The following is a 14021-nucleotide window of genomic DNA, read 5'->3' as shown; positions in this document are numbered from 1 at the left end:
TAGGTGAAGATGTGGTAGAATGGGAAGATTTCTAACTGGATACTCAAAATAAGTGTATGCACGTATAATTTAATTTCCCCCTTGCTGCTAGTATTCTATACAATTGCTTTCATTTATCTCTTTTATAAGGCTGCTTTAGTTATATGTTTCAAATTTGCTCACAAAGAAGAATACAAACATTCATACAAAGTAAATAATCACTTGACTGTCAGAAAAAACCCTTGTTAAATTAGTACAGATCTCTTTGTGTTATGGCCAAAATGTACTGTATGCAGGAGACTTAGTATTTTCAGTACTCTTGAATGTGTATGCAACCTTGGACTCTTTGAGTGTCATTGGAAGCACAGTGGGAGTGTGTGTGTGTGTGGATGGGGGGGTGCTTAATCATTTCTCTGCAGATAATTTGTTTGGTCAAAATCATCCTTTTTCATACAGGCAAAAAGATAGGACATCTAGGTAATTTTATTCCTGCTGATGGGAAAGCAATTTAAAGAAGACCATTTTGACCAGGAAAAAAGTGTGTGAGGAAACAGTTAACCACTCTTTGCTCCCTTGCTACTGCTCGCTCAAATTCAAATTCCTCTGAGGCTAAGTTTGTGTGTGTGTGTGTGTGTGTGTGTCTGTGTGAGTGTGTGTGTGTGTGTAGATTTCATAATATGCTGTCTGCTGTAACAAAAAAATTCTCTAAAACAAATCCAGATTTATTCATGACATCATGATAATAATAAAGGAAGAATGAGTTGCCCATAGCCTAACCTTAAGCCTTGCAATAATTATATTGCCATGCTTTAAATACTCTCATTGCTGAACGTCTTGTTTCATTTGCTGAAATGAAGATTATAATGAAGGATTCCACTTAGCCTTTCTTAAAATGTTATTTTTCTGGTTAGCAGGTGGATTGAATCACTGCAATTGTGATGTCTCCTGTATCCTAAGACTGAGTAAAGCAGGAGGAGTAAATGTTCATTGTTATTAGGCTGAACTAAAAGAAAGAGTCCTGGATATCATCTTATAAATTAAAATTTAAGACTCTCCTTGTGACCAACTCTTGGAATTGAAACTGGATGATAAGATGTCACTGTTTCCTTTGCTATTCCATTTTGTCTCATTTGCTAGATTACAAACAGTTCAAGCTTGAGCAGGAAGCAATTTGTTGTAATTTTTCATGTAATTTTATGTCAGTGTCTCTTCTCTCATTAAATAGAATGTCTGTCAGAAACATAAAACAAATTATATGGAGAACAGATCTGCAGACTTTAATTGGTTTAATCAATCATTAATCAATTAACAGTTTAGTTAATTAACAGGAGGGTTTTCAAACACTGTTGGCAAATTTTAATCCATGAGACTGAGTTAAAGTTACATATTTCTTTTTAGGTTATTTTGGTTCTGATATGTTTTTGTAACAAGGAATTAAAAAGACAATATTGAAGGTGATCTTTGCTTCTTACAGTGGTGGTGTCTTTATAGAATTGTAAGCAATCCCACATTCCTGTATTCACGAAGTATTTTATGCATTGCTTTTACTTGATGAGTAAAAAGGCAAACAAAAGGCTGTTTCCACATGGGGCAGTTCCCTATGTTTTGCCCTCATTGCTGCTATGGTTGAAGAAGCATTTGCAGTAGCGATGAAGCTTCTGTACAGAGGTTTTTACTATTCTTACCCCTTGTGCCTGCTGTACACTAGACATGGTCAAGAATAGCAAAAAAACCGGAGGAGAAAAAATACTTTTAACTCACTATTTGAACCAGAATATATATTAGTCATGCAAGGTAAGAACCTACTAATGGTATATTCAGTACGTATATCATCTTGGGGACTCTGTGTTATGAATTCATGATGTATATGTGTAATTAATGTGGAATGTAGATGATATACGTACTGAATGGTTCTCCCATGTACTGAATGGGGTACTCCCATGTTACCTGCCGCTTGCAAGCTGCCTTATCCTGAGTCAGATCATTGCTTCATGTATTTCTTGTGGCTGCTCTAGAGTTTTTGACCTTTAATGTCCTAAAATTTCTTGGGCCCAGAATATTTGAAGGAGTGCCAACTCCCATGTTACCCAACCCAGTACTTGAGATGAATCCAGGACCCTTTATCTGGGAACAAGTTTTAACAGGGGTTTAGCTAGTAGGAATATAGGGGAGGGCTTCTTTTCTAAGAAGATGGAGAGGGGAGTATAAAACAATGTTTGGAACCATAAGTCAATGCTTTGAAGTATTATTCTTGTTTTTTATTGATTTTATTGTAAGAAGTATGCAGCAAACCATCTTGGGAAATTTTTAGTTGAAACGTAGTCTCTAAGTAGATGAGTAAGATAAATTAAAAAATGCATAAACATTGATACAAGTTGATAGCTGAGGGAAAAGGACAGGAAAGTAGGCTGAAGTGCCACTTGTTCAAGACAAGTCCTGCTATGAAGGAAATATGTGCACCAAGCTGAATATGTGTTACTAAGAACAAGGGTTAAATTATAAAAGTTTTTTAGATGTGATAGGTCAAACTTTATTTTCAAGAATTTTGACTGTGAGTTTTGATGGCCTTTCCAACTCCATAGTTATAGAAGAAGAAATTGTTTGTTTAAATTACATTTTTAAAAACACAGATCATATACTTAAATGATACTATTAGCATGAATTACGTTATTAACAATTTTTTTACAATTATAAATTATATTTATAATGAATTACTGGTATTTTTTCCTCAAAAATTCTGGCATTTTGATAGATAAACCTGGTACAAAAACCTATGTAGCGACTTAGATGACATTTTGAAAAATTTAATGCTTTGAAGTACTATTTGAACAATTTATGTCACACTCAAATAATCAAATGGTCTAATAAATTGATGCAACTTTGAAGCACAGTATGCTATGTTATATGTCTCATTGAGGTCTAGGTGATTTCCATTCTATGCTTTGAAGTAAGTAGTGTGAGCATAATGATTTTATTGGACAGCATCACAAAGAGCTTTCTTTATTTTCTATCTTTAAGAGTTCTTTGTAAAAGGAAATGGAGAAAGTTTCTTAATGATGTCCACCTTTTACAGGAAGCAATTTGGTTAAAATTAGCTGTAATTGTTCAAGTGCAAGAGCTATTTGGCAGCAGTACTGAATACATTAAAGGCACATTTTTTTCTGAGTGGATCAGATGGAAATGAGACCCTCCATATTCGTAATAGGTTAATAGGACACTTAAACTTAATGCAGTGGCGCTCATTTCAGAACAGTGTAGAAACAGCAAGAATTGCAGTCTAAGGCAAATACATGCTGTCTGTATCAAATGGTCTCGAAGATTAATTTCTAAGCTTTCTGAAAGTTTATTACTAAACTGTAATAAATACCAGAGGAGCACTATTCTCTGTTGCCTGGCACAAACCAAAGAGTTGTTTCAGAAGAAAATTAATCCTTATAGCAGTATATTTTTATTATGTTTGATATGAATTTTATTAATTGATATTTTGAATTTAAACTATCTTCATCACATAAACAAGGTTAAATAAATTTATTTGCCTTCATGTACTCTTTACCAGAACTAACAAATAGTCCTTTCCATTGTGGAGCTATACCTTTCTCCTTATACCTCCACAACTGATTTATTTTTTTAGAAAAGTGAAAGGTGAGAATTCAGAGAACCTCCTACACATATTTGTCATATATCAATAAAGTGATATTCTAGAACAAATTTTAAAAATTTAAAATCTCCTATGGCAGGGGGAGGAAATGATGACCACTGCAGGGACAATCTCAAGGAAAATGGCTACCATGTATGTGGATGGGGAAAATCCAAATTTTCGCACTCAGAGCAGTCAACCAGGTTTTACTCTGTTTTTTTCCCAAATGGATGACAATATATAAATAAATACATTTATCCAAGAGTGCAGCTAATTTATATTTCTTCATCTTAATATGTATTTAAAAATCTGATTTGAGATACCACTTTGAAACACAAATAAAATGAGCTAGATACTTATATCTAAAGTAGGACCTCTCTAATATCTATTGTCTATATTAGAGTCAGTGAGTGACCTTGTATTTTAAAATCCTTTATTGACTTAAAAACTTAATGTCTGAATTTTGTTGACAAGAATTAGTCATAACAATAAGATATTCTCCTGTATAGAATGACTGTCATGATTGCTGGCAGGGGGTCCTAGAAAATGGATTTATCATCAACCATTATGAGGTTCATTGCCTCAGCTGCCTCCATTAGTTCCATTTTAAGGGCACCCATTAATGGCACTGCTCTCTTATCCGAATATATATAAAGTTTGTTTTGTTTCTCTCACTATTTATGATGGGAAAATCCTAAGGTCACACAGAAATATTCTAAGGTCATTCTACTCTAGCTTCAGTACATTTAAAATACCATTATACTCTATGGGCCATTTATAAAGGAAATATATTACAGTTATGGGAGCCCTTTGTTTTTAGAAGATCTTGGCCTTACAACATACAATTGTTTTAAACCTAGCTGCATGCTCTTCCAGAAAGATGATGGTACTGTATAAATAATATTTTGTGCTTTGTCTATTTTTGGGAGATGTGCGTATGTAGGTACATTGAAGCTGCTAGCCGTATTTCCTATATTTCTTAGTGTACAGTGTTTGGACTTTAACATAGGCACATATTGCGAGGAATTTATCTTATAAAGCATAATATAGCATCCTTAATGGGAAGTTTACTGAAGTTCTGTTTGATTTAGAGCCAGGATTTCAGACAATGCAAACCCAAACTGGCAGATATGCTTGAATATAACAATAGGCAGTGATCTGAAAATAAAACCTATGAATTTAGAATGAATTCCAGTCAACCGATGAAGCTTATAAGAAAGGTATGGTTGAGCTGTAACAATACTGTTAAATGTTCATACATTGTGTGTGTTTATAATGCCATTAAGTCACAGCTGAATTATGGTGATTCTATAGGGTTTTCAAGGCAAGAGACAAAGGTTGTTTGCCATTGTCTGCCCCTGCATAGTGACCCATCTCTTCCTTGGTGGTCTCCCCTCCAAGTACTAACCAGGGCACACCCAACTTAGCTTCTGAGATCTGATGAGATGTGGCTAGCCTTGGCCATCCTGATATAGCCATGGATAGCTGATATTTGCCTTAGAGGGGGACTACATGTGTGCCAGTGGATTACCCATAACTTCTCCCCAACAAGGCACACAATCTCCCCATGACTATTTTGGATCAGGAAAATGATGAGCACCACATTATGATTCCCAGGCCCTCCATGTACCTGGGAATCCTAAGTTATATCCAGGAATCTCCCGCACACTCCTGCTTGAAAGTCTCCACAACAAATGTATTGTGTGCTTAGGCGATCAGTGCACTCCATGTTGAACTTAATTGTATCTGTCTTTCAACTGTCAACAAAGCAATGGTCCTCATGTATTGGCTTTAATATAAACAAGAAGTCAAGAGGAAATTATGATAGTTCATCATTTGTTTTGAACACAAATATCAGAGTGGTTATTTTGCTTTTTAGATTTCCTGGAATCAAATAAAATTTGAGTAAGATCACAAAGGCATTTCCCCATGTGTGCATCTGTGTGCGTGCGCGCGCGTACACACACACACACACACACACACACACACACACACACAACCATCTAAAGTCATGGTGACTATAATCAGGAATCTTTAGGATTGCATTCTGCTGCCCTTGTGATGAGTCACTGTATCAGTGCTTCTGGGAATAGTCCCATTCTCACGACTCATGCTGTCACTTGAGAGCTGGTGGGACAAAAGAGATAGATATCAAACTGCCAGTGAGGAGTGATTGGAGGCTATAATACCTGCAAGCCCAGCAATCAGCTGGCCAATATGAATGGGTGTTCAGCTGCCAGCACCAGCTACACAGGAGGACTGATGCACAGTTGAATGTGCCTGGAGAGAAGATGGCTGTGAGTGAGGGTGGAGGCCAGATGGCCAAAGTAGTATGACAGGTGGAAGGCATAGGTGGAAGAGAGAACATGCCATGGAAGTAAGGAGCAAACAGGATCAAGGACATGACTGAAAGAGAGCAGGGTGGAGAGGGACATAAAAGAGGAGGACAGTACCAGGAGAAGGAAGATGTGAAAAGGGAGTGGGAACAAAGTAGGTAAATATGAGAAAGCGAGGGGATGAGAGGAGGGAGAGGAGATGGAAGTGGGTCTGGTCAGGGCCCCTTAAACACAATCTGGTTTGCATACGGTTCACTGTATGCATAACATGGAGTAAAGAAAAGCACTGCTGAACCCTACTGTTCAGTGAGTTGTATCATCCAGAGGGGCCCACAGTCACCCAGAACTGCAGATCAAAGGTTCTCTGGCTATGCTGTGATCTCAAACTCTGAAGTTACCCTGCCCACATGGAAGCCATGGGTGTAGGGTGACTGCTTATGTTCTTAGTGCAGCATTTTGGCTCACAAACAAACAATTTGAGGTGGGGGGGATGTTAGCACAGGTGTTCAGAAGTTTACTGCCTCTGAATATGGAGGTCCTCTCTAGTCAGTATAGCTAATAGCTATTGATAACCTCCATTCTTCTCACATACAATACTTTTTTATGGAGAATAGTTTACATATTTATCTGTGTGTTGTTGAATAGTCAGGTAATAGGAATGCATGTGTGAATTATCACTAAAGCACAGAAATGGTGACACATTCCTCCTTGTATCCCCACCCCAGCTTATTTATTTATTTAGTTAGTTATTGGCATAAATCAATAAATTTTATTGTTACCACCAATGTTATAGCAGAATTGTGTAAATACATTGAGTGGAGACTTTTCTTAAAATGATTGTCTACATAAAAGCAACAGGCCTAGCCTAGATATGCTGCAGAATGAGGTGGTCCATGGCAGAATACTGAGATTGTAGAATGGACTGCACCACTTCACGTTGCAGGTAAGTGATTACTTTTTTAAAAGATCCTCTAGATTCTCTGTAAATGGAAAATGAGCACAGCATGGAATTTGGTATGCTAGAATCTTTATCCCTGATGTGCTAACTTTTATGTAAAGGATTGGATAACTTTAGTTGGGATATTGGTATATTTTTATTAGGTCACCAAAGTAAGCTGTTTCAATTGATAACGTTCTTCAGGAGTATAGACTTAACTGAAGAGTTCTAATGCACTTGCCCCCCAAAGCCCTCAAATATGTGCCTGGACTGCTTTTGATTGGATCAGTATGGTGCCTGCCTATTGAATATCAAGGTTGCTGTAGGTAGGCATGTACTAGTCGTGATGTTGCTATGGCAACTTCACATCTTTTCTTGTTGTTTTGATCCTGCTGCCCCCGCTAAAGTATGTTTGGCATCTGCCATTACAGGCACGCTTGAAAACTTGACTGAAAGAATAAAGGTGCAGGATAGTACGTTCATGAGAAAGAGAGGTAGAAGAGGTCAAAACAACAGAGAGTTAGTTTGCAGAGATGTAGCTTCGTGAACAACACATCCTGAATTAACTGTACTGTAACCTGTGACAAGGATTCGTAGTCTTTCAGTGTTACTTTACTATAAATACATTTTGTTATGAATCATCTGTGTGGGTTTTCAACTCTACTTTTAACACATGTCTTCAACCCATCTGTCATTTCATAATGTGACATTCCCTAGCCTCCATACCTGTCTCCTACAGTTCCTGGAATCATGAATGAAAGAAAAAAGATAGAGAATAACTACTCTTCTTCCTTTAGTATGTCCACCTGGTCTATGCCCTTTTGAAAGATGTGATTTTGTTCCAATCCAACTACTGGAGAGAAAGCCAGAGTTCTGTTGTAGGCCTGGTATTTCTCCCATTCATTTTTTCTTACCATGGGAAACAGAAGCGTAACAATTTATTTATTGTCTGCTGGATTCCATAAACTACATAGAAGCTACAGGCAGTTAGTTATGATCTGTCTGAAGCAAAGCATACATTTAGAAGTTGTGATTTCTTTTCCTGTTTATAGTATAGGCCAGTGGGAAGGTAGGAGGGCCTGGAGCTGCCTCCTCCATCACTGCAGCGGCCCTGCCAGCCCAAGGTAAGTGGGGGTGGGTGAGAGTGGTTGGGCCAAGTTTAAAGGGCCCTGCCACTTGCAAGTGTCAGGGAAAGGGCCCTTTAAACTTCCGCTGGCAGGCAGAGGGGGATCCCCCAGCCTGCCAACTGAAGCCAGCCCTGGGCCTGAGGCTTCTTGAAACAACCCGAATGCTTCGGGAAGATTTGATTCAGGATTTCAGAATCGGGACCAGCATGCTGTCTCCTATTTGTAAATCCCGAATCTTTACAGATTGGGTCCAATTCAGGTATTTTTTCTAAATCAGAAACCCTAAGCACATACCCCTAATTACATGTGATATGGGAGACTATTGATTATAGTCAATGGAGCATTGGAGCACTGGCACTGCATAGGGCATGGATCCACAGCATCAAATGACGTACCTGCCATTCAGTGATGTGCCACCCAGCCCGTCTGCTGGGCACCAAATATGGATGACAGGAAATGTAGCACCCACCCCAGGCACAGGCCTGGTGATGACTTGCCACCCAGGGTGAAGCCTGCCAATGGCCTCTGGGCCCGGTTATATCGTTGTATATCATTAAAACATCAGATATGCCTGAAATGAATATAAACATAAAAATCATGTGACACTATAAGCATGTGCATATAATTATACAGTTCAAAATAACTGTAACAAATGTTCAATCAAATCCATTTTTCAGGGGTTAGATTCCCAGTCTTGCTCTAATGGGCAATCAGTAAATTAATCCATTTTGGTTCTTCCTAGTCATAGAATCATAGAAACATATAGTTGGAATTGGCCTTACAGACTATCAAGTGGTGAGAGAGATGGGTGGCATCCAACTTGAGAAGAACTAGCTCGTGCCATGAGGAGACAACAGGAATGGGAACGGCACCTCCTCAATGAACAAGGAAATTCAAGTGCACCAGAGGCACTGGCAAGATCGATAACTGGAACTAGTGAGGCGTTAGAGAGACCCCCTATCCCACCACAGTCTCACAGATGGGACAAGGACCTATACCGCCGGAAAAGAGAAGGGCGGATTTAATGACTGCCGAGCAGTTCATAGATGACCAAATAGTTCCTATTACCACCCAGGTTCCGGTAATAGCAACAGGAATGGAGGGAAGGAGTATTCTTCTACATTCTCATTTAGTGATGGCACCATACATACCGCCCCGGGGAGTAGGAGTGGTTCCATATGGGAGAGCACAATCATTGCCCATTTCCCCCATTTGGCTGGCACAGGAGCGCCAACTTACCACCATGGGGATGAGAGTGCCAACGAACTCACAAAGTCACCCGCCTCTAACAATACCTATGAGCTCCACTTTACCACCCCAGGGGGGAGTGAGGATTCAATAAGAGAGAACCCAAGCAAGAGCCTTTGACCATACCTCCAATCGTGAGAGGCACAGGGACCTCAATGGGGACGAGAGTGTCAAGGAGCCTACCCATTCAAGCACCAGCAAGCACATGAGCATGGATGGCCACCAGTGGGATGAGGTTGGCCCAACCAGACCAACCACAAAGAACCCCCATAATTGTCCCAACGGGGCAGGGATACACATAGGACATATCCAAACAGGGTGTCCTCAAATGAGTGCCCCTCAAAGGCGTACAATTGGGACATATGCAAGCCCCCCCAGTGAATGTCCCACAGGGAGCCCAGGGAATCCAAGCACAAGTTTTGCAACCACTGTGTGGAGGGATTCCGCAAGCTGCGCCAATGGACGTTGGAGCAAATGGAGCCTACCAGATACTGTACGTGGCACAGGGACCTTGGCAACCACCTCCCCTTGGGGCGGCCCTGATCCAAGAGGTGGTGGGATACCAGGGAGCAGGAGCTCTCGCACCAGGATTACCACAAGGGTGGTTCAAATTGGAAGCCACATTTGACGGGAACCCCAGAAACCTTGGATTCTTCTTAGTACAAGCCATGGAGTGTTTCCATGATTGGGGACATTTATTTCCTTTGGAGCAAAGTCGGGTGAGTCACTTGGGATCTCGAATGGTAGAGGCGGCAGCCGAGTGGTACGTAACCCTGTACAACATGGGAGCACCTGAGCTACATGACTTAAATGCTTTTGCTAACGTGCTCAAAGCTCAATTTGATGACCATTTAGAAGAGCAAAGGACCAGAACAAAGCTCAGAACCATCAAGCAGGGGTCCAGAGCCATCAGGGAATACGGTGCCGAATTTAGACAACTAGCCACCAAAGTGCCAGGATACCATGAGGAAGTAAAAAATTGAACTTTTCTGTAGTGGTTTAAATGCGGACTTGCTGGATAGAGCATTAATGCACGATGACCCAAAAACCCTACTAGGTTGGATCCAATTGGAATGTGAGGTCGGGAATAGAACTCAAGTAGTAAAACTTGTTAGCATGTAGCAGCATACCGGGGCAAGGATGCCGACCACTGCAGACAGAGGACATGCTGCGCTGGGTCCAAAAGCGCCTATCTCCACAACTGGAAGAGAAGCACGATGGAGGCAAGGACTATGCCTAAACTGTGGGGGCAGAGGACATTTTGCAGCACAATGCCCCGCTAGGCCGGCGCGGGGGGGGGGAGCCAAAGGTCCCCCCCAAACTCATAGGTCCCCCCAAAGCACTGAGCCGGAAAGTGGGTTCCAAACGGGAAAAAATGGAGACTGGTTTGGATGCCGAGGAGAATCCTGAAGTTACTGAAACGCCCATATCTAAGGAAGCCGAAGAGAGTCTCGCCCCATCGGCAGGAAACGAAGAAGACCTGCCGTAAAAGGGTCCCGACGGCAGGTCTCTAAAGAACCCACAACCCCAAAGGTGAGAGAAAGAGGGGCCATACTGTTTATGTCTGTGACAATAGTAAATCCGAAAAAGAGGACTCGTGTGGGTGCAAGCGTTAATAGACTCTGGATGTTCACGGGATTTAATATCACCTGCTTTAGTTAATGGACTAGGCTTAGAAACAAGCAAACTCGAAGACCCTATAGTATTTGAACAAATGGATGGGTCTAATATGCACTCCGCACAGTTTAAAACAGCACCTACTCCTATGGGCATGGGAGACCATTGGGAAAATCAGACATATATAGTTAGGAATGTAGCCAAATACCCCTTGGTACTGGGAAGTCGTTGGCTATGGGACCATGACCCATTTATAAAATGGTCCACCGGGATGGTGGTCTTTAAAGGTGATCTTCGTGCCAAGCATGCATGGACTAAAGTGTGGGGGAAGGAGGCACCCCGCCTCAGAGACTGTACTGTTAACCACAGAAGAGGAAGGAGTCATTCCCTCTGAATACCAGGATTTAAAACAAGTGTTTGATGAAAAAGAAGCGGATGAGCTACCCCCCCCCCCATAGAAACACGGACTGTGCTATTGAACTGATCCCGGAGGAAAAGTTACCCAAAGGCAAATTGTATTTAATGAGCTCAGCCAAGAGGAAAGAACTAAGAGAGTTCATTGATAAAAATTTGGAGTGGGGATTCATTCGCCCCTCTAGCTCCGCCCATGCGGGGCCTGTGTTATTTCCAAAAAAGAAATATGGGGAGCTAAGACTGTGGTGGTGCAAGGGAGAATTTTTTCAAAACTGGACTTAAAAGATGCTCATTTCCGAGTGATGATAAGGGAGGGGGATGAATGGAAAACTGCATTCAATATGCCCCTAGGCCAGTTTGAGTACTTCGTCATGCCTTTTGGGCTACAGGGGGCACCAGGTGTGTTCATGAACTTAATCAACGAAGTGCTGCATGAGTACTTGTACAAAGGTGTAGTTGTTTATATGGATGATGTGTTGATTTATTCTGCTGATAAAGAATCACATGTAGAATTGGTCAGAAAAGTACTGACCACTCTAAAAAAGCACAAACTGCCAGTGAAATTGTCTAAATGTGAATTTCATAGAGAGGAGCTGGATTTTTTGAGGTACCGAGTCTCTCACCAAGGACTAAAAATGGACCTGGCAAAAATCCAAGCTGTAGTGGGGTGGGAGACCCCCAAAACAAGAAGACAGCTGCAGTAGTTTCTAGGGTTTGCTAACTTTTACAGACCCTTCATAAAGAAGGGTCTGTAACTAGTGCTATGTTAAATTGAACGGCAGAATCTAAAAAAGATGTTCATTTCTGAACCGGTTCTACAGCACCCTGATGAGAACCGAAAATTCATAGTTCAGGTGGATGCTAGTGACATGGTAGTGGGCGGAGTGCTTTTACAGCCCAATGATGAGGGGAAACTGCACCCCTGTGCATACATTTCTAAGAACGCAATTGGAGTGTGTGGGAGAAAGAATCTTTTGCAGTAAAACTAGCCCTCGAAACCTGGCGGCATTGGCTAGAAGGGGCTAAAGTGCCTTTTGAAGTATGGACTGATCACAAAAATTTAGAAGCACTAAATGCCAAACAATTAAAGTGGGCAGAATTCTTCTCTAAATTCAACTTCACGTTGAAATACCTCCCTGGGTGATCGAATTTCTTAGTGGACGCCCTTTTGCACATGCCCCAACATGACAGCCAGCGGGAGGAGATAATTGATACTGGTTTTTCACCAGCTCAATTGGGAGGAGTGGTGACAACACGTAGCCAAGCTGCAAAAATGCAAAGTAGCCCGAAACCTGATGTCTTAGAGTGGGAAGAGAGAGTAAAAGCTGAAACTGCAAAGGAGGGGGAAAATGTGCCCAAAGCCGAACTGAAACAGGCAGGGGATGGCAACTGGTACAAAGGAAGCAAACTTTATACCCCAATCAGTTTAAGAAAAGAAATCTTGCACCAATGTCATGATGCAAAAACTGCTGGACATTTTGGGCATCTTAAAACATTACACTTAGTACAAAGACAATTTTGGTGGCCAGCAATGAGAAAGGATATATTTCAATACATATCCTCCTGCCCAGTGTGTATAATGGGAAAATCAAGGAAGGGGAAACCTCCTGGACTGTTAGAACTATTGGAAACTCCCCCTAGACCATCGACTGTGATTTCAATGGACTTTACTACTGATCTTCCTCCCTCAAAAGGACACACAGTCATTTTAGTAGTGGTGGATCTCTTTTCAAAACAGGCTGATTTTGTTCCGTGTACCACCATACCAACATATAAGAAGCTAGCCAGCTGCTTCTTGAAGCATTTAGTGAAACTGCTCTCATTTCCTAATAAGGTAATATCTGACCGAGGTCCACAGTTCGTTGCCAATTTCTGGCAGGAGCTTCTTCAACTCATGGGAATTGAACAAGGAATTAGCTCCGCCTACCATCCACAATCCGATGGACAATCCGAATGCACAACTCAGGTACTTGAACAGATCCTAAGATGCTACATTAACTACCAACAAGATGATTGGTTGGATTTTCTTGATTTCACCGAATATGCGTATAACAACTCAATACGTTCCTCAACAGGGGTTACACCATTTAAAATAGTACATTGATACGAAGGGAACACTCTGCCTTTCACTACAGCCCCTGAATCCTCACAGGGAGGAGACCTGGAGGAATGGTGGACTAAGCTAACTTCCCAATGGGGAATCATTCAAAAGACTTTGGACAAAGCCAAAGAGGATTACAAAAAAAATGCCGATAAGAAGCGCTCAGGGCAGTGGGAACTGAAACCAGGAGATTTTGTATACATCTCCACCAAAAACATAAAAGGGGAGCAACCTAGTAAAAAACTTTGATGCAGATACCTAGGTCCTTTCCCTGTAAAGAACGTAATCAATGATGTGACTGTAGACATTGAACTTCCAAAGAACTTAAAACAAATCCACTCTGTGTTCCACTTCAGTCTCTTAAAAAGGGCTCCCCCCGATCAGTGACATCTTGAATGGGCCCCCCCACATCCAATGCTAGTGGATGGACATATTCACTATGAAGTGGAAGAAATCCTAGACTCTAAGATTAAGCACAACAAACTCTTTTACCTGGTCAGGTGGAAGGACTTTGATGAATCGTACAGAGAATGGGTGGAGCAATCACATAGGAATGCACCTAGACTAATTTCAACCTTCCATAGATGCTATCCTGACGAACTGGGCCCTTAGGGAGAGGGGGAAT

General features: G+C 41.2%; 1 protein-coding gene across 2 annotated transcripts in view; it reads left to right on the top strand.

Moving 5' to 3' along the window:
• ERC2 (ELKS/RAB6-interacting/CAST family member 2) overlaps positions 1-14021 on the top strand; it is a 768095-nt gene that overhangs the window by 304165 nt on the left and 449909 nt on the right. The window lies entirely within an intron of this gene.

Source organism: Eublepharis macularius, chromosome 4 (genome assembly GCF_028583425.1).
Source record: "Eublepharis macularius isolate TG4126 chromosome 4, MPM_Emac_v1.0, whole genome shotgun sequence".
Taxonomy (NCBI): Eukaryota; Metazoa; Chordata; class Lepidosauria; order Squamata; family Eublepharidae; genus Eublepharis; species Eublepharis macularius.
Note: the sequence above shows the minus strand (reverse complement) of the source record. Positions and strands in the feature narration are given on the sequence as shown.